At 42.3% G+C, this 22356-nt stretch overlaps 1 protein-coding gene across 3 annotated transcripts in view; it reads right to left on the reverse strand.

Annotated features, from left to right (window-relative positions):
- The window catches only part of SLC38A1 (solute carrier family 38 member 1), a 91998-nt gene extending 72994 nt beyond the window's left edge, over positions 1-19004 (reverse strand). The window contains exon 1 of one of the 3 annotated variants that reach the window (XM_058427068.1): positions 18705-19003. The gene's annotated coding sequence lies outside the window, so the exon portion shown is untranslated. Of the gene's footprint in view, positions 1-18365 lie in introns of all 3 variants that reach the window. The other 2 variants (XM_032173779.2, XM_032173780.2) reach the window with 2 other exon arrangements.
- Positions 19005-22356: the final 3352 nt, after the last annotated feature.

Raw genomic sequence — 22356 nt, forward strand, 5'->3', positions numbered from 1 at the left:
CTCAATAGATGCAGAAAAGGCCTTTGACAAAATTCAACAGCCCTTCAGGCTGAAAACTCTCAATAAACTGGGTATTGATGGAACGTTTCTCAAAATAACAAGAGCTATTTATGACAAACCCACAACCAATATCGTACTGAATGGGCACAAACTGGAAGCATTCCCTTTGAAAACTGGCACAAGACAGGGATCCCCTCTCTCACCACTCAATTCAACACAGTGTTGGAAGTTCTGGCCAGGGCAATCAGGCAAGAGAAAGAAATAAAGGGTATTCAATTAGGAAAAGACAAAGTCAAACTGTCCCTGTTTGCAGATGACATGATTGTATATTTAGAAAATCCCTTCATCTTAGCCCAAAATCTCCTTAAGCTGATAAGCAACTTCAGCAAAGTTGAATTTCAGGAAACAAAATCAATGTGCAAAAATCACAACCATTCATATACACCAATAACAGACAGACAAACAGAGAGCCAAATCATGAGTGAACTCCCATTCACAATTGCTACAAAGAGAATAAAATACCTAAGAATCCAACTTACAAGGGATGTGAAGGACCTCTTCAAGGAGAACTACAAACTACTGCTCAACGAAATAAAAAAGGACACAAACAAATGGAAGAACATTCCATGCTCATGGATAGGAAGAATCAAATATCGTGTAAATGGCCATACTGCCCAAGGTAATGTATAGATTCAATGCCATCCTCATCAAGCTACCAATGACTTTCCTCACAGAATTGGAAAAAACCTACTTTATAGTTCATATGGAACCATAAAAGAGCCCACATTGCCAAGACAATCCTAAGCAAAAAGAACAAAGCTTGAGGCATCATGCTACCTGACTTCAAACTATGCTACAAGGCTACAGTAATCGAAACAGCATGGTACTGGTACCAAAACAGATATATGGACCAATGGAACATAACAGAGGCCTGAGAATTAACACCACACATCTACAACCATCTGATCTTTGACAAACCTGACAAAAACAAGAAATGGGGAAAGGATTCCCTATTTAAGAAATGGTGCTGGGAAAACTGACTAGCCATATGTAGAAAGCTGAAACTGGATCCCTTCTTTACACCTTATACAAAAATTAATTCAAGATGGATTAAAGACCTGAGTGTTAGACCTGAAACCATAAAAACCCTAGAAGAAAGCCAAGGTAATACCATTCAGGACATAGGCATGGGCAAGGACTTCATGACTAAAACACCAAAAGCAATGGCAACAAAAGCAAAACTAGGCAAATGGGATCTAATTAAACTAAAGAGCTTCAGCACAGCAAAAGAAACTACCATCAGAGTGAACAGGCAACCTACAGAATGGGAGAAAATCTACCCACCTGACAAAGGGCTCATATCCAGAATCTACAAAGAACTTAAATAAATTTTCAAGAAAAATACAAACAACCCCAACAAAAAGCGGGCAAAGGATATGAATAGATGCTTCTCAAAAAAGACATTTATGGAGCCAACAGACACATGAAAAAATATTCATTATCACTGGTCATCAGAGAAATGCAAATCAAAACCACAATGAGATACCATCTCACTCCAGTTAGAATGGCGATCATTTAAAAAGTCAGAAAACAACAGAGGCTGGAGAGGATGTAGAGAAATAGGAATGCTTTTACACTGTTGGTGGGAGTGTAAATTAGTTCAACCATTGTGGAAGACAGTGTGGCAATTCCTCAAGGATCTAGAACTAGAAATACCATTTGACCCAGCGATCCCATTACTGGGTATATACCCAAAGGATTATAAATCTTGCTACTATAAAGACACATGCACACGTATGTTTATTGCAGCACTATCCACAATAGGAAAGACTTGGAACCAACCCAAACGTCCATCAATGATAGACTGGATTAAGAAAATGTGGCACATATACACCATGGAATACTATGCAGCCATAAAAAAGGATGAGTTCATGTCCTTTGAAGGGACATGAATGAAGCTGGAAACCATCATTCTCAGCAAACTATCACAAGGACAGAAAATCAAACACTGCATGTTCTCACTCATAGGTGGAATTGAACAATGAGAATAATTGGACATAGGGAGGGGAACATCACACACCAAGGCCTGTCTCAAGGTGGGGGCCTGGGGGAGGGATAGCATTATGAGAAATACCCAATGTAAATGACGAATTAATGGGTGCAGCAAACCAACATGGCACATGTATACATATGTAACAAACCTGCACGTTGTGCACATGTACCCTAGAATCATAATATATATACCCTAGAAGTACAAAAAAAATTCATTCTTTATTAATAAATAAATGCTAATTAATTTATTAAAAAATAAATACATGAATGAATTAACTAATATAGATTTAGTAGAAAAGTTAGAAAATGCAATTTTTCAAATGGAATAAAACAAGCAAAAAGAAAAAGTTCACCTGTTATCTCAGCAAGCAGAGATGATTACTGTATATATATATTGTTGTATGGCCTTCCATGGTTTTTCTATGCACATAGAAATGTTCTTTCCATGTTCATTGCAGCATTATTCACAATAGCCAAGATATGGAAACAATCTAAGTGCCCATGGATGTGAATGGATAAGAAACACAGGCACATATAAAATAAAATGTTATTCAACCTTAAAAAAGAAGAGGATCTTCTCATTTGCCACAACATGGATGAATCTGGAGGACATAATGGTAAGTAAAATAAGCCAGAAACAGAAAGAAAAATACTGCATGATCTCATGTATACATGGTATCTTTTTTGAAAGAAAAAAAAAGTCTGATATAGACTTTTTGATATAACATAGAGAATAAAACAGTTGTTATAAAGAGTTTGGGGAGGAAATGTGGAGATGTAGGTCAAAGGATATGAAGTTGCAGATGTGTAGGATGAGTAAGTCTAGGGAGCAAATGTACAACATGAGGACTGTAGTTAATACAGTTTGAGTATTCCTTATCAAAAATGTTTGGGACCAGAGGTGTTACAAGAAAGGGGTCTTGATCTGGACCCCAAGAGAGGGTTCTTGGATCTCACGCAAGATAGAATTCAGGGCAAGCCCATGGTGCAAAGCAAAAGCAAGATTATTAAGAAAGTAAAAGAATAAAAGAATGGCTACTCCATAGACAGAGCAGCTCCAAGGGCTGCTGGTTGCCCATTTTTATGGTTATTTGTTGATGATATGCTAAACAAAGTGGATTATTCATGCTTCCCCTTTTTAGACCATATAGGGCAACTTCCAGATGTTGCCATGGCATTTGTAAACTGTCATGGCACTGGTGGGAGTGTAGCAGTGAGGACGACCAGAGGTTACTCTCATCACCATCTTGGTTTTGGTGGGTTTTAGCCAGCTTCTTTACTGCAACCTGTTTTATCATTAAGGTCTTTACAACCTGTACTTTGTGCTAACCTCCTATCTCATTCTGTGACTTAGAATGCTTTAACCATCTGGAAACGCAGCTCAGTGGCTCTCAGCCTCATTTTACTCAGCTCCTATTTAAGATGGAGTTGCTCTGGTTCACATGCCTCTGACATTTCCCCCCTCCCTTTTATAAGAGAACCCTAAGGGCCTGCAGAGGGATGAAGATCCATCTTTAGTAACTTCTTCAGGCTGAACAAGGGTGATGGTATTCCTACCTAAATATGAGAATATCTTGTGTTCAGGGTAGAGACGAGCTCAGTCAGAAAGCATCAGTATGGTGAGGGACATTCATGACTCTTAAGTTCCGACAAAAAGTAATATTTGGAAAATTAATAAGTGTTCGATTTAAGAAAACATTGAGTAAGCTTATCCTTATTCCTATACAGAGTGCCATAGCAATGTATTCCACAAGAGTAAAGCAAAATAAGTAAAATTATCTCAAGTAAACTAAATTATAAGGCTTTCCAAATTATAAGGGCAACTGTCAGAACCAAGCTGATATGACATTGCTAGATGATTCCAGTATGTCCAGAATTAGAATATTGATCCACATTTTTACATTACTCATCCCTCATGTTTCTTCTGAGCAGCAGCTAGAGATCACTGGTTGGTTCACAGGAATAAGCAGGGTTAGCCTAAATTGCAGCAACTAACTTAAAAGCAACTGATGAGACTAGAATTTAATAACAAGTGTAGCATAATTCTTGAAACACAGTTTCTCTCTCCAGTTTCTCATCTTTTACTAAAGATAAATCATAGTAACCCTGATTTGCTTTATTATACTTGGCCTGATTTTTTGTATAAAGTGCAGCAAGAATAATTATTTTTCACATAAGCCTTTTGTAATTTCGCTTTGATGGAACTCTGCTCCATAGAAGGAATCTCAGATAAGACTTTTTTAGAACCAAGCCTTGCAATGAGTTTGAACCCTCAAATACCTATGAGTTATGTAAATTTCTCTCCTTTTGAGGTCCCAAGATAACTAGGGACTCCTGGACCTGTTAGAAAGTGACATTCTTACGACAGGTTAGAAACCCTGTACAGGGACTGTGTAGGCAAGTATGAGGCCAGTTCCCCAAAGGCATTTGATTGGCTTTACAAGTCAAGTTTGATTCCTTAAAGGAAAGCATGCTGTTCCAGTCAAAGCCTTGGTAAAATAACCAGTTTCTCCAATTGTGTCCTGTTACAAAAGAAAACAGATTCTTATTGCACTTATGCAAATAACTATATTGCTAAAAGTTAAGAATACAGTTTCCAGATTCTGGGGAAATCAGGTAGAGAGAAACAAACAAGCTTCAAATTTTGTTCAGAGGAGTGTACTTCACATAATTGCTACAAGCTGTAAATAGCTCAAAAGTTTCTTGACTCTGAAAAACAAAACAAAGGGTCAGCAACATTTTAAGCAAAATCAAAAAGATTACTTTAGTCTTCTATTATTTCTATTAATTTAGTCAACCCCTGTTCTCCTTGATATTCATGAACATTTCACCTCTCTGAGAGTTCTGAAAGTTTTTTCTTCTATTCTAATGTCACAATTTCCAAAGTTATCAGAAGCTTGCATTTTAGAACAGCTGTCAAAGTCCTATTGTTGATTATAAAACCACCTTTTAAAGAGGATTAAAACAAGAAAATGATTGTCTGTGGGTGACAAAATCTTTTAGGACAGCCACTATTAAAGCCACGATTGACTAGGAAATTTGGGTTACCTCTGTGCACACAATAATTTTATGTAACAATTATAATTATTAATAACATACAGATCATGAGAAGGTTTTTCCTCTAAGAAAAACCTGTTGTGCTTTTATTCCAATGTCTAACTTATGGAAAAACTGAATAACACCCCTTTAGTTTTAGCAAACGTCCACATACAGAATCTTTTTTTACAAGATTAGTTTTTTACACTTTCCATAACTTGCTTAAACCTTCAGCTTTATTCTATCTAACTTAAAACAATTCTTTAATCCTTTAATTTGGGCAAGAAAAATCCACATTCCCATACCTTCTTATAATCTTTCACCAAAAACACATTTCACTTTTCTTACACACTTTGCATGTAGAACTGTTGTTTCAGTAGTCTTGATATGTTACAATGCTAACTCTTTTACTTTTGATGAAAACCTTGGTAAGTTTGGGATTTTAATTATGTACTAGGTGTGCAGCCTAGGATAGCACCTGGAAGTGCAGATAAGGGCTGACTTTTTCCAGCATAGCTACGGGGTGTGGCTAACTCCACATGTACCTGGCCTTATCTAGAATCTAATGCTCCAAAGTAGCCAAAGTAGGTAAACTGAACAATTTTCAAAAGTCAAAGGGCCAGGTGTGGTGGCTCAAGCCTGTAATTCCACCACTTTGGGAGGCCGAGGCGGGTGGATCACACGGTCAGGGGATCAAGACCATCCTGGCTAACATGGTGAAACCCTGTCTCTACTAAAAATACAAAAAATTAGCTGGGCATGGTGGCGGGCGCCTGTAGTCCCAGCTACCTGGGAGGCTGAGGCAGGAGAATGGCGTGAACCTGGGAGGCAGAGCTTGCAGTGAATCGAGATCGTACCACTGCACTCCAGCCTGGACGACAGAGCGAGGCTCTGTCTCAAAAAAAAAAAAAAAGTCAAAGCAGCAGTTTATGACCTTAAGGCATTTAGCAAACTTAATATCTGACCTGCATAATTTAGACCAAATATCTTTATTTTACCAATAATCTTTAAAACTGCTTTTATTTCCCAAAGATTACTTAAGTCACATGAACTAAAAGGCATTACACTTTTTACTTATGTGACAAAATATTTGATTTAAGCTCATTATTATTAAAGCAATTAATTAAAATTCTTTTATATTACACACACATAATACATATAAATACATAGACAAATAGAAGACAAAGGAGGATCCCTTAAGCTGGGAATTCAACCCCGAACCCGGGCTGCCACTGTGATGGCAGAGACCAAGAGAAAGTACTGCCACGTGGTTGCAAGGTCAAGCTCCCAAGGACATGACTAACCAGAAGGAAACCTCACCCAGTTTGTGCACGCACACACACACACACACACACCACACACACACATACACACAGAGAGAGAGAGAGAGAGAGCGAGAGAGACCAGAAGTCTGGCTGGTAAGAAATTCTTACCCTTTGGCCAGCATGCCAGGCTTCTGGGTTCCCTCTCCCTGAGACCTGGCTGGCTGCATCACAGCCCTGGGGGCGAAGCCGCAACACAAAGGAAAGTTATCTTTTTCCATCTGGCCAGAACAAAATATGTGTGACAAAACATAGACATTACCACTCTGCTTAACACCCAATATCAAACTGGCAAGGCTCAAACTTGCCCCCATCATTGTTAATCCAACCTCCAACCAAGAGTTTCAACATGTGGTCTCTGGGTAAGATGGTCGCCCTGAGTAACAGAAAAGATAAGAAAGGGAAAGGAGAGAGAGAAAAGCATTGCCTGTGGCAGGGTGGAGAAGGCAAAATGCTCAGGGAGGCCAGAAAAAGACCCACCCATTGCAGCACCACTGAAAAGTTCAGGCAGCCACTTGTCAGTTAAGAAGTGATCTTTTCCAGCAGTCCCATCAGCTCTCAAGTTTCCCCTTTTAGGGAGGAGAAAGCATTCCATGTCCCAAGATTCCGTACATGCCTAATCCTGTCACCCACAGCCATCAGCAGAGACTGCCAGGCAGATTAATCCAAAGAGAATAGCAGTTAACAGGCTGTAGCACCAAGCCCATTCTTAGCCAAGAGGGACTTTATGAGAAGGACTTTACTGAGAGGGACTTCTAACCCCCTAAATCTTGGAAGGATTTCTAGCCCTCCTAATTTGGGCCTCTAACCCATTAAGGGTGTCCTTGTCTTTTATCAAGAGGAGGCTTTAACCCTCTCTGTCTTAGGAGAAACTCTAACTCTCCTAAGTTGGGCCTCTAACCCAATCCCATTCTTTACCCAGGTACCCCACCACTTACCCCAAGTCAGTTGATCAATCTATTGTCTTTGGGTTGGGGGGCTTCTCCAGTATTGTACCTTCAGGGTTTGGCAGAAAAATGTTACCAGACCCCACCACTTACTCAAAGTTAGCTTTTGGGTTGGGAGTTTCCTCACTAGTTGCTTCTGCGGTGGCCAGAAAGATGTCACAGGACCCCACCACTTACCCAAAGTTAGCCTTTGGATCAGGGGTTTCCTCACAATAGTTGCTTCTACGGCCGCCAGAAAGATGTTACAAGACCCCAACACTTACTGGGGGTTTCAGCACTATAGCCCCTTCGTGGTTGCCAGAAAGATGTTACAGGAAAAGGGTCCCAATCCAGACCCCAAAAGAGGGGGTTCTTAGATCTCACACAAGAAAGAATTCAGGGTGAGTCCATAAAGCAAAGTGAAAGCAAGTTTATTAAGAAAGTAAAAGAATAAAAGAATGGCTACTCCATAGACAGAGCAGCTCCGAGGGCTGCTGGTTGCTGATTACGGTTATTTCTTGATGATTTGCTAAACAAGGGGTGAATTATTCATGCTTCCCATTTTTAGAACATATGGGGTTCCTAACATTGCCATGGCATTTGTAAGCTGTCATGGTGCTGGTGGGAGTGTAGCAGTGAGGACGACCAGAAGTCACTCTCATCACCATCTTGGTTTTGGTGGGTTTTAGCCATCTTCTTTACTGCAACCTGTTTTATCATTAAGGTCTTTACGACCTGTACTTTGTGCTAACCTCCTATCTCATTCTGTGACTTAGAATGCTTTAACCATCTGGAAACGCAGCTCAGTGGCTCCCAGCCTCATTTTACTCAGCTCCTATTTAAGATGGAGTTGCTCTGGTTCACATGCCTCTGACAGAAGTAGTTCAGATTTTTTGTTTTTTGGATTTTGGAATATTTACATACATATTATGAGATATCCTGGGGACGAGACCCAAGTGCAAACTTGAAACTCATTTGTTTCATATACACCTTACAAACATACCCTAAAGGCAATTTTACATAATATTAATAATTTTGTGCATAAGACAAAGTTTTCACTGCATTTTGACTGTGACCTATCACAGGAGGTTAGATGTAAAATGTTCTACTTGGGCATCATGTCAGTGCTCAGAGTTTTAAGTTTTGGAACATTGTGGGTTTTGGACTTTTTAAAATGTGTTTATTTATTTATTTATTGAGATGAAATCTCACTCTGTCACCCAGGCTGGAGTGTGGTGATGAGATCTCTGCTCACTGCAACCTCCAGCTCCCAGGTTCAAGAGAATCTCCTGCTTCGGCCTCCTGAGTACCTGGAATTACAGGCACATGCCACCACGCCCAGCTAATTTTTATATTTTCAGTGGAGACGGGGTTTCACCATGTTGGCCAGGCTGGTCTTGAACTCCTAACCTCAGATGATCCACCTAACTCAACCTCCCAAAGTGCTGGGATTACAGGCGTGAGCCACTGTGCCCAGCCAGGGTTTTGGATTTTTGGATTAGGGATGCTCAACCTGTAATATTGTATTATATATATGGGATTTTTGCTAAAAGAGTGGATTTTAGGTGCTCTTGCCACAAGAAAGAAGTGACCACGAGATGATGGATATATTAATTTTCTTGACTCTAGTAATCATTTTACCATGCATATGTATACCAAAACATCATGTTGCACACCTTAAATACATATAATTTTTAAAGCAGAGAAAGAAAGTGTTAAGCCTAAGGTCAACAATGGTCCTATAATTCCGGGCCAGCTAGTCCCATAACTGACTGTGTCTGTTTGCCCACTTGGGGTTCTTGGATTCTCAGCATTCATAGATGATAGTGATAAGGATCTAAGAACTAACATGGATCTATATTTCAAAAGGCCTCAAACAGGCTAAACAGGTTAAATAAATGGTCAGGTATCCATATTGTTAGCAAGACTTCATTAACTTGATGTAATAATCCTACATTTTGATTGGCAATTTTATATACCTTTGAGTAATAAAAATGGGAAATGAATTAATATATTAAAGTCAACACTCAAAACTCATTAAACAGTATACTTAATATCTGGACACTGCATTGCATATAATTTATACTTAAAAAATTAAAGCCAATCATCAAAATCTTTGAAAATCTGGGGCTCTTGGAAGGTGGGGAATAATAAAAATGGCCTTTGGTGTGAAAAACCTGGGAAGCTAGTAAGTGGTCTCAGAAAAATAAGTGGTTTTACTCTCTTCTTGCCCAAGACTAATGGTTTAACCTGTGCTTAAGGTTCTGGCTCCTCCACTAGGACCTTGTTTCTCTACTTCCTCTCTCTGCCTTCCCTTCTCGACATCCATCATTCTCAGAGCTCTTTATCTGGAACATAACTCTGTCTAGAACCTTGAACTATCACCACACCCCTCTCTTTACTGCTAGCAGTCTCTAAACTACTTGCTTCTGCCACCACTCCTCTGAAATCATGCCTGATTAGTAAATTCCGGCTCCACCACTTAGAAGCTGTGTGGCCCCAGGCAAGAAGGTTAACTTCTCTTTGCCTTAGTTTCCTCATCTGTAAAATGGACTTAAAGCAATATCCATCTGATACAGTCATAAAGATTCCATGACTTGATCCATGTGCAGCACTTAGAACAGCGTCTGGCCCGGGTTTTGTAAATTACTGTGACCATTGTTCCTGTTTTCTGACTTCTCCCAAATAACTCCACACTGCATCCTCCCAAGAGCTTCTTCTTGGTCTCCTCTGCCAGATCCCTCCTCATCCCAACTTTGTGTGTAGAAGTAGCTCTTTGGGCCTCGACTCTTCTTGTTCCACATATTCCAAATTCTTTCCCTTTTAGGGCTTCAGGGCTGTAGTGTCAAGTTTCATTCTACAAAGGCATCTTTCAGATCTTTCTTCCCAGTCTTTTTCACTTTTTAAAACTAGAATTCTTTTGCATTATGAAATAGGATCTCCCTCATAAATACAACTTGATCATGATCATGCCACTTAACATGTCACATGTTTCTTCATCTGTAAAATGAGAGGGCAGGAGGGAGAGGTGATCTCTCATGTTCTTTCCTTCACAGAAACATTTCCATAAATCTTTTCAGACTCCTGCTGCCTTCTGGACTGCTCCATTAGGATGTTTATCATTGCCTCAGCTTCCACATGCCTAAAGCACAACGCATCACCTGACCTCACATGCCAGCATTCTACTTTTGTTAAAGATACAATGCACCTTCTCCTTGTCACTCAGACTTGAAACTTGGGTATGGCTTTCATACAACCTCATATCTAATCAGTTGCCAAGTCCTGCCAACATTCCTTCACAAAATCCCTTTCCTTTTCCTTATTCCTTACAGTTTCACAGCTTGAACTTTGCCACAGTCACTCTCCGCCACGCTACCTCCTGCTTCTTGCCCTCTCCCACCTATAGAGGCAGATTCTTCCTGAAAATACAGTCTTGCACATTCCTCTTTCTACCTTGCCAATCATAACTGTTCCCTCTACAGGATGAGGTCTAATCTCTAGAACCTCGGACAGCTTTCTCTTTAATGTATGCTCCCACTACATTCCTTCTAACTTTCCATGCCTGCAATGGGTCTACTCTTATGCAGTTTTCTGCTTTGTTCACACCATCCCCCCTGGTCCTGGACACACCCTCTCCACCTTCCCATGAAGCCTATGCTGACTTAAGTATGACCTTTCTTTCAAAGCCCAGCTTGCTTGCTTTTTTAAAAAATTCAAGCCAACTCTTCTGTGATGCCTTTCTCCAATGACCAACCCAGACATTGCCAAATACCTCCTGGGGGCAGGGAGAGGGACATAATTATCCCAGTTGAGAACCTGCTTGACTGTTTACCTGTGATGAATTCTTACAGCAGTTTTGTGTAGATTACTCACCGGCTTATAGCAAGGGCGCTCATATTTCAGTAATCTTTTTATTTACAATTTCAATTCCTTGGGGACGATGACCATACATCTCAAAGGTCTAGTATATGGTGACAGTAAACACATGTTAACAATAAAAATGAGGACTAAATTTAAAAAGAAAGCTATGATCACCTGCCTGCAGACAATATATTCAGTGAATATCACAAACACCATCTCTCCATGGAAAACAAAACAAAAATGGGAACATGAAGCAATGTGGATAGCCCTACCTTATAGTTTTCATTAAGTTTACCACCTAATCTCCTTTACATCTGATCTGGGCATGTGGGATTTATGTAAAAATACATTTAATATTGTAAAGTACTATACAAATGGAAGGTTATTTATCATTGCTGTCCCAGCCACTATGCCTGGAATGTTTAAGAATTCTTGGCATGATTTCTAAAAGTCCAGAGAAGGAGTTGTATTAAAGAAGTGGTTCTCAACTGGGGATAATTATGTCCCTCTCCCTGCCCCCAGGAGGTATTTGGCAATGCCTGGAGACATTTTGGGTTGCAATAAGTGAGGGGGTGCTGCAGACATCTAGTTGAGAAAGACCAGGGATGCTGCTAAACATCATACAATGCACAGGACAGCCATACACAACAAAGAGTTGTCTGGCCCCAAATGTCAGTAGTGTGAAGGGCAAGAAGCCCTGTGTTACAGGAAGCTCACAGGGGATGAGTATGGACCCTCTCTTTGTGGGGCATGGAGATGAACCGCTAACTTCCTTGGACAAATTGCCCATTGCATCCTATCTTAACAGGATCCCAAAACCTGCTCTTAATTGCTCCATAATTCCTCTTGTCTTCAAGTTCCCATATAATCTTTTAAATGTCTGTTATCAACATGACCGGCTTATGATGTTGGTAACTAACCTATCTATATTTCAGAAATTTTGAAACGATTCCAATTTATTTAAGACAGAAAATATTAATAAACTCTAAAGTTAATGAAGTCAACCTGTAACTGGATATAGGAGGACAGACTGTATATTACATTTAAAAAAAAAACAAAAGAATTGAATCTTAATTAATTAGAACAGTGAGTGTATATGAGTAGTGTGAATACCAACAAAATTAAAAATATTTCTTGTCCATTGAAAATTAACGGATTTAAATAATTACTAAAAACTCATGCAGTTGAAAACAGCCTGGAATATTTCAGCCCTTGAGAAAAATCTCTTTATTTGCATATATGTTTTTTGTTCTAAAGATATTTCTGATCAAGGATTGCTATTGTACTAAAAAAGATGGATACGGTTTTGTGTGTTTGTTTTTAAGCCCTAGCTAAGTTATGACTCCTAACAAAATACTCAAGGAAAAACAGAAATAATAAGAACTTTAAAGCAACACAAAGTGGTGTATATAAAGAGGATCATTTATAAAAAGAAATCTTAAAAAGAGACTTTTATTTGAAAAGAGAAAATATAATAAAAGACACTATATAATTCAATACCAGATGATGGTTATAGTCTCAGAACAATTCCTTTCTCCTCTCTGGGTCTCTGCCTCCTCACCTTAAAATAAGAAGATTGGATTAATGGCTGCTCTCTCAAAGACCTCTCCCAGTTCTCTGAATTAATGATTCTATACACTATTTCTTAATGAATCACTTCCAAAGATAAGAAGGTGGACTTGTAGACAAATCTCTTGAATAGTTGCCTTTGTAGGCCAATAGGCCTCAGTTCTAACAGGACATTGGAACAAACTGGGGAGCTTTAAAAAAATAAAAGTGATAAGGGGACACTACACACACAACAATCTCTGACTTAATTGGTATAGGACAGGATCCAAGCATGGTTATTTGAAATGCTCTCCAGAGGAGAGCATTCTTATTTGCAGACAATGTTAAGATCCCCAGATTTACAATAAAAGTTAAAACAAAAGCAGCTAGTGCTCAGGTAGGTAAGATAAATGGGCAAAGCAGACTGGGCATAACGAACTGGAGAACACATGTCCCATCTATTTCCCTCCAACTAGTGGGAGGAATGAGCCTGGTCTTTTTATTTTTATGTTTTTCAGTAAATGCCAGAAATCAAAATTCTAAGTGAAATTCTGATATTTAAGAGTTGACAACTATTTCAAATAATTTTAAAAGAAAGTGTAAGTCACATAAAATATGCCCACAAGCTTAATTGGCTCTCTAGCCACCAGTTTGCAACCTAAACAAAACCGGTTCAATAAATCAAACACAATGTTTTCTCTGTGCTCTGCCCTGTCTGTCTCCTGCTCAGAGCCTCTTTCTTCTGTACCTTGGTCCATAGCCTATCTCTTTCTTTTTCCTTTCCATTGTCGCTTTCTTTTCCAACCTTCGCCATTCCTAAGAGATGGAAATTGAGATCTACACATTAAATCTTCATGTGGCTCTGGCTGTATCACTGGACAGGCTTCTATGCCTGGGAAAATTCAGGTTATAAACTGTAACCTGAGGCTGTGGCTCCATGATGTCAACAAATGGTTGTTTTAGTAAAATCAGGGGGAAAAGTCAGTCAAGCTCCTAATTTCACACTACTAAGACTAAGACTTTGTCAAGCAACATATAGAGGCCCTCATTTAATTTCTGATTTTGTTTTGCTTTCCTTGCTTTAAATCTAAACCAATGCATATCAAAATCACCCCTGATATTTTTTAAGCTCCCATATTCGGGCTCCATCCCAGGCCAACTAAATCTGAATCTCTGGAGATGAAGTCTTGGCACTGACAGCTTTTAAAACACCCTAGATGAGTCTAATATGAAGTCTGCTCTGAGACTCACTAATCTAAAACCATCACCTGACCCTGAAGATTAGCAGCATGCTTAATGCCAGATGACTATCATCTTGAATAGTTTTTTTAAACTGGTTCAAGGACTTTCTCAGCTCTGCTCTCATTGTATCTTCACAACTCTGAGGTACGCAGCACTGATACAGTTATTAGCATTGGACAGATGAGAAAATGAGGCATAAAAATGTAAAATGAGTTGCTGAAGGGTACCCAGCTAGTTATTGCCAAAGACGCATTGTAACCTCGCTTGAAACAGAGTTACTAATAGTAGAGGAATTCAGTGATTGGGAAGGTAACGTGGTTAAGGGAACTCCCCTGTTATTAGTAAGGTTATCGCTAGAAAACAAATGTGATCAATTTTCAGAAATAAGTACAACAATATTTTTAAATTTAAAATCTTATTTTAAATCTAGAGTCAGTGTCTTTTTTAGGTGATTGAAGTTAATCTTTTAATTTTACTTAAATTTTTTATTTCAATAGCTTTTGGGGTATCAGTGATTTTTGGTGGTTATATAAATGAATTGAAAGTGATGAAATCTGAGACTTTAGTGCACTTGTCATCTGAGTAGTACACATTGTACCCAATATGTAGCTTTTTATCTTGCATCCTCCCTTCCAACCTCTGGCTTCTGAGTCTCCACAGTCCATTATATTACTCTGTGTGCCTTTGCATACAAGATGTCTTTTTTGAAGTCTATCACAAGTTCTTCAAAGTCCTTCTGCGCACATGCTTCTCCTACCTCCTCACCACCTTTCATAGATGTATATTCTCCCAGAGACTAAAAAGATCCAGGTAGTTTCCATTAAGATATTATTTTCAGAAAAGTATTTTTAAAAGATTACATAGTCATAGAATTTCAGAGGTAGAGGGAACTTTACTGATCAACTTTCTCTCCCTCCTCTGATAGATGAGAGTCTGGTTTAATTCAATACATACGGAATGCTAACACTATACCAAATACTTCACATTCATTATCTTAATTAAATCCTTACCATAACTCAATAAAATGTGTACCACCAACACTACCACCAGCATCATCATTCCCATTTAGCAAAAGAAAAAAACTGAGGCTTAGAGATGCAAACACCTTGCCCAAGGTTCCTGGGTGAATAAGCTGAGGCCTGATATTTACATTTGACTCAGAGTCTAAGCCCCTATTCACCACCTTCCATCACCTGGAGTAACAACAGTGCAAAACGTGAAGGATAAACAAATACTTATGAAAATGCCAGTGAGGTGATCAGTGAACACTTCTCCCAAGAGGTGGAAAAGTGGCATCAGGGATAGGCCATCACAAGTACACAGGATTTCAGCAGGCATTCTGGACTGGAATCCAATCCACACAGACATCGAAGCAGAAAAGTGATAGGGAGGGAATAGGGTGAACTGTGAGAAAGAAAATATCAAGAGAAAAAAATGGAAAGAGATGAGGAGGCAGATTGTGAAGGGTCCTAAGTGTATGGCTAAGGAATTTAGACTGTATTTGTGTGCAATGGAAACCCTCAGAGGTTTTTAAAAGCAAGGTCCTTTAACAAAACATGAACTGAATTTTAGAAATATAAATCTCATGAAAGAATGGAGATTTAATTAGGGGAGCATAACTTGGTATGGAGGAGACCAACAGGAAAGCTGTTCCACCTCAGTAACTGGCTGTTTCACTCTTAACCATATGTTGTGCTTGCATTTTTCTCCACCGCCCACTCCCACTGCCCCTAGATTGTTCAAGGCACCTCTATATCTGTTTTGTCTCCAAGTCTAGGTAAGGTGACAGGGACTTGAACTTGGGCAGTGGAAATGGAGACAAGAGGACAAGTGTGAGGGGTATTTTCAAGGGCCTGGTCACTGCTCAAAGTGGGAAGAGCAGTAAAAGAACGAGAAGCAGAGAAGAAAAACACTCCAATTTTCAAACTTAGGAAAAGGGGAACAGACGAGATATAGAAAGGAAGGGATGGTCAATAATATCACAGAGAGATGAGCAAGATGGCCTGATCAAGGTCTCAATCCAACGAGTATTTATTAAGCAGGTACTATGTGCTGGACATTAGAGGAACAATGAGTAAAATCGATTTTTGTCCACGAGCATCACCCAGAGTAAAGAAAAGAGTAGCAATAGTCAGATATCAGAAACATGGTGCTCCCTTCATTAAATGGCCTTAATTCATGAAGCATCATAAAAAATATACATAAACAACATACATATAGGTTTAAAGATCCAAAACACCTTTACAATCTATTCATCTATCTGTTCAATTATATTACAGTCAAAGAAGAGTGCAGTAAGTACTTGCTGTTCCTTCTTCCTGTTCCTTCTGCTGGCCTTCTTCCCTCAATTATGGAAATAGCTGATCCCTTTTCATCATTCGGGTCTGAGGACAAATGTTATACCCTCACACTGGCTCTCCCGGTGAGTCACTCTATTTCAAGCATCCTCCTCCATCACATGATCCTGTTTTATTTCTTCATTGCACTAAGAATACCTGGAATGTATATGCCTACATTTATATAGTCTATTTTCCCCTGAGAACGGAAGCTTCATAAAAGGTGAAACAAATCTTGTTAGTTGCTGCCAGTCGCACAGCAAGCCCTCTGTATAAAATGTTTATTGGCCACATTTTTTTAAAAGCGAATAAACCTCAAGATTAAGACCTCAAACCAAACTATTCCAGTTTCCAATTCCTTACAGCGACATACTGAGAACTCGAGTGATTCTCAAGAGAAAGGCCATTTTGAGGCTGGGGTCGAACCAAAATCCAGGGGGTCCACACCAGGTCAGTACCCCGGAATTAGCTGTTTTGCAAGATTTCGGGAGTATCAAATTGGCATGAGATATTTGACAACGAGGCCAGCCATGCACCGAGCTCAGGTTTTATTTCCGTTGTCCTTCTGACGTCAGAAAAAGCACGAGTTGCTGCACAGTTTCTTTTATCAAGGTGACAAATTACACCCTCGCTGGGCCCTGCATTCTGCAAACCATCAATTTATTTCCTCCTCCCCCTTATATTGAAAAATGTAAAAACCCACTGCAGAGAGGTCAAAACCCCTTCCAAATGCAAATGATACCGTTTTCTAGCAGAGGCATCTTTTTTCACTTTTGCTACACACATCACCGTGGATTCGTCCGAGAAAGTACGTGATCCTGGCGGCAGTTAGGTTTCTAACAGAGAACGAGGGTTTGTACAAACCCCGGGTCCACGCCGCAGAGCAAGACAAAGGACTCTGAATTGTAGCACCACCTTCCCCAGCCCAAGGCAGCCTCTGAAAGGCACTGGGAGCGGCGTGACGCGGGTACCGCGAAATTCCTTTTGCTGCCATATGCACTTGTGCCTTCTCTGACTACAGTTCAGCACAAACCTCCGGCGGGCGATTTGGCAGGGAAACGGTGCCCAGGCAGCTGGGTAACCTACTGGGTCCCAGTAGGTGCTGGGGAGCCCCACGCGCCGGGAGGTGGATAATTTAGGGGGCAAGGGGCTCGCACAAGGGGGAAGATGCGCTCTCCTCCCGGCACCGACCCACGTGTTTAAAGGCCTCTGTGGCAATGTTTAGGGACGCGAACTAGGCGCCGGGGGTTGGGGAGGAGGTGGGACTGGAAGCGAGAGCAGTCTGCGCCCAAGACCGCGCAAGAGGTGGCCTTTTGTTCGCTGGCTCCAGCACATCCCGGCTCTCGAAAAAACACTACCCCTGTCCCCTGCCACCCTCTGCATTTTAGGAAAACCTCTTCAGGGCAGAAAAGGACAGTGAGTCACTACAAGCATCCTTTAGTAATTTCTCCCCGCGCCCTCCTACTTCCCCGCGTTACAGAGGGGCAGAGCACCAGGAAGGACAGCTAACATGCCCCGGTTTACTGGTGGTCCGCGGCGGCTACCCAGCCGGCCGCACGCAGCACCCCCGGGACATCACACGATCTCCTCTGGGCCTTGCGGACACAGGAAATTTTCCCCAAAGGCCGGGGATTCAAACACTCCTAAAACACGGTCGCGCCCTCGGGTCAGCTGCGCTCTCCCTCCAGACCTGCGTGGTTCCTGGCCCTCGTAAAAATGGAACCAGGTCTGGTACCACACTCTGCCACAGCCACAGGAAAACACACCAAAGCCACAGGAAAACAAACCAAAAAGTAAGCCACAGCCCACGCAAAGGTGAACTCGGGGGCCCTGGCGCTTCCTCGCGCTGCCGCGTGCGTTCGGGAAACACAGGAGACCTGGACTTTTCCTCTCCTAAAAGCAACATCCGAAAGCATCGGGCACAGCAGAGCTCTCTCTGCTTTCACGCCGGTAGAGAGATTTCTACGCTACCTCCTCCTCCGACATCTAAACATCCCCTTGCCGCTCGCCCAGCCCTCCCCGGGAACAGATAATCACCTTACCTCCGGAAATAAAGGGAAAGGTGGCAAAAGGCGATGTGGAGGTGTCCGCCCTTCCGGGGTTTTTACCCTCGGCAGTTTGATGTCCTTTGTGTCAAGGTCTGGCTGCGGAGGCCGGGAAAATGTGGCCCCCGTCAGTGAGGGCTGGGCAGGGAGCTTGGCGTGGCCTGGCGGATTTCCGAGGAAGGTGAAGGGCGGAGGCTCCTGGCGACCTTCAGGCGGAGTGGCGTGGCTGTCCCAGTCCGCGCTCGCCCGGCTCTCCTCCTTTCCGGGCGGATTGCATCAGAATCTCCCCTCACCACCAACCCCCACTCACACTCTGCTCGCCGGCCTCGCACTTACATCGACATGCACCGGCGCTGCGGGTCACGAATCGGAGTCATTCCCCTACTGGGGGGCGCGTGGCCCTTCCGCAACCATGGCTTGTGATGGTTTAACGGGGACAGGCCATTCCTCCCCGTCCCGCGCGCCGTCTCCTCCCCTCCTGTGCGCCCGCTCTTTAACCAAAGCTGCGTGTCAGTGAGCCGTGCCGGTCACATGGTGTCACTGCTGGCGGCCGCGCCTTGCTGCCTCCCTCTTGCAGCTCTCTGACGATGCAGCGACCGCGGCTGGCGGAGATTGAGCAACGGGGAAAGGGTGAGGGAGGGGTTGCGGGGCGCGCGTGTGCCCGGCGCACTGAAGGTGGCACCGGGAGCAGAGGCTGCGCGCCGCCCTGGCACCTGCCCCTCTCCCTCCTGGGGCCAGGCTGCGTGTTCCGAACCCAGCTGCGGCTGCAGCTGGAGAATGAGAGCCCTTAGGGATGGGGATGGGGCGGCTAAAGGGGCACCGGCGGAGGACAGGAGGGCTGTGCGTTCCGCTGGGGCCTGCATTTTGGGTATGCCAGAGCCCCACCGGGGCCGAAGGAGAGAGGGAGTTGCATTGTGGGAAGGGCGCAGCATGAGGATGGCCGCGGGAGTGGCAGGTCCGAGCGCAGCCCGGAGAGCCGCGGGCAGGGCCTGGGACTACGGGCAGCGTTGGAGCGGAGGGCTGGCCCTGGGTACAGCCTGCAGATGGCCCGGGTTGGCGGGAAGGGGACCGAAGTGGCAGGGGCGGCGGGGAGCTCGGGCACCTTTAGAAACCCTTTGTCCCTAACCTGAAGCGGGAGGCACCTCCCCTCTTCCGGATCCAGCGCCCGCAGACCTGGCCAGCCCTTCTTGAGATCTGCCCTGTGGAGCTCTGCTTTGGGGACTGGGTGTGAGGTGAACCAGAGGGATTTGCTGAGCGCCGAGAAAGCACCGGCCTAGGCGCAAAGAGGCGGGGGCCGGCTCTTGGAGGGCCGGGAGACCCCACGTGGTTCCGACCGAAGGACCTGGCGCGTCCAGGTTAACGGAGCTGGGGTGCTCCAAGTCCGGGGGACGAGGGAGCGTGATAGAGGGGAGCAGGGGCAACTGGGCCTGGTTCCCTTTTTTCCCGCTTACTCTTTGTTTCAGACACAGCCCCGTTTCACTGGCTGGGCACTTGCTTGCAGAGGAGTTGTGTCTTAAAATGGCGACAGGAAATCCCACCTGCGCCTCAGCCAATTAGACTGTCATTATAGCGCGAATTTGCAGGGTGGAAACGCGAGCTTTTTATTGATAGGGATAGTTCAGTCTCCTGTTCATGGTTCATCAAAACAGGAAAAGGAAGGTGAATCATAATTCAAAAATTAACTACCTGGAGCGTTTCAAGCAGACAGTAGTCATTGTATTTGGGTGAATTTTGCTTTTTCATCACCACTGGGAAAGCAAGATGATAACCAAATTTGAAACTCATCACGGACTAAACTTATTCCCTTCGAATGGCAGTAAATGGCCTTTATTAGTTCAACAGTGGCTTCCTGAGAATCCTATTTAGAAGGCATGCTCTTGAGAAATACTGAGAAACGGAAAGTTCGGAGCAAACAGAAAGGGCAAACACATGGGCAGCCTAGCTCAGACAGACCTGCATTCAATTTCTTCCTCTGACACTTACTGCTTCCCTCATCTGCTTTACTTTTGTCCTAATCCTGTTTTCTAAATTTGTAAAAAAAAAAAAAATAAATAAAAGGGGGAGAAGAGTACACGCAACATAGCAATATTCTATAGGTCATCAAAAAGTTGGTTCTTTCTACCTTACTAGAGGAAGCTAATTTAGTGTGAAATTAATGACTTTAAGTAGTGTGCACCTTGCCTGGCACAAGTAATTCTTATCAATAAGGTAAGAAATCAGAATAGGTAAAGTAGATGAACTGTGAGCCATAGCTTAATAGGCCTGTTGGAATATTTACGTTATTAAAGGCAGAATGTGTATTCATCGGTGTTTGAAGATTATCTGAACCAAGCTTATCTTTTGGTTCCAATTTTCACTTACTTGCTAGTTTCTATATACCAAAACGACCGCAGTTATTTAGCACTTTTTGAATTGGATTCAATAGTTATGAATTGAGCTCCTATGATATGGCAGCTATTGTGCTAAGGACTTTACATGTAAATATTTCATTTAAAGCTTTCAATCCCTCAGTCGGGTATTATCCTCTTTAAGAAAACAAGTACAAAGTTGAATTGGCCATGTTCACCTAAGACAGTAATTAGTGAAGGGGAAGTGATCACCATTCAGGTCTGAATTCAAAATCCGTGCTCAGTCTTCACAGTGGTGCTGCAACCATTTGCAGTCAGACATTCTTGGGCCTAGAGTTAGAAGGATCTTCACCCCTCCTCTGGATTTTAGTTGACAACCTAGAACCTGAGTAAACATCAACATGGAGGCTGCTGTGGTCTCAAATTGAGGCCAGGGATGTCTAGGTGATTCCTCTATTCACTGTGTGCTTACTGAGAGACAAACAGCAGGTTAAACACTTCACAGATGGTCTCTTGTTTAATTCTCTTGACATTCCTGATAGGGCAGCCTATCCTAATCCCTGACTCAAAGGTTAGGGAATTTATCCCAAGTCCACACAGCCCTAAGTGGCACATCCGAATCTTGCATCCAGAGCTGACTGCTAAGCCAGTTTTCTGTGGCTGGATCTAAAATGTTCCCTGATTCTGGAATAACCATCTTTGGAGGGTTAGTGGGTGGCAGCGGTCTCGGGCCACTCTGCCTCTGAATAGGAACCACTGCCCTATTTCAGTAGAGTCCAGGGAGTTAGTTTTCTCAGTAATAGGGTTGTGAGGTCCAAGAGCCTTGCTGATAGTATCTAATGTTATTTGTGGACCTTTCCCATTTGAACAGATTTCCAATGTTATTAAGGTATTCAGGACAGATTACCAGGTTTGATTGCAGGCTATCCTATGGAACTGAGAAAATTCTGTATCTGCTCTGAAAGTGAGGCTAGGGAAGGAATTTGTACTATGAAAGTAGAATTGGGTAACTTTAGGTCACCCGAGAGTTTTCTTGTAGCCCCCATAGCTCTTTTTTGTATGGCTCCAGGAAGGTGGGGCAGCTTTGTGAAGAAAAATCAATTATACCCCAAAGAGGATTCAGCCTGAGCTTAAGCCACATCTGCTGTCATCCCAGCTTCACCCTGTACTCACCCGGGTTGCACTTGCTCCCTACCTGGGTTGCCCAGTAGGACAGCTGCAGAAGGGGCCACCACCAGCTGTGCGCTTACAGAGAATATGTGTTTTCCTGCACTGGTTTTCAAAGCTTTCCAAATACATCTGGTTTGATACCAGCAGTCTTCTTGTATAATAATTTTTGGGTAATAAGATCAAAACTATTTTCTGAATATAGTGTTTTTTAAAAATCTGTGAAGGACTATCAGTGGAAAATCTGATTTTTAATGATGATGAAAAAGTAGGAAAGTCAGCTGGTGAGATTATCTCAGAACAAGTGTCTTGCATATCTCCTACTTGTAACAGAAAACACTGCAGCTGTTAGATGAACAAATCCAATCTTACTAGAAAATAAATTGTTTATTCTGCAGTCTTTTATTCCTATTTATAGGGTCTACCCTAAACCACAAATGGTCTTTAAGATTATTGGTTTTCCTTGACTTTCA

Source organism: Hylobates moloch, unplaced genomic scaffold (assembly GCF_009828535.3).
Source record: "Hylobates moloch isolate HMO894 unplaced genomic scaffold, HMol_V3 SCAFFOLD_13, whole genome shotgun sequence".
NCBI classification, from domain to species: domain Eukaryota; kingdom Metazoa; phylum Chordata; class Mammalia; order Primates; family Hylobatidae; genus Hylobates; species Hylobates moloch.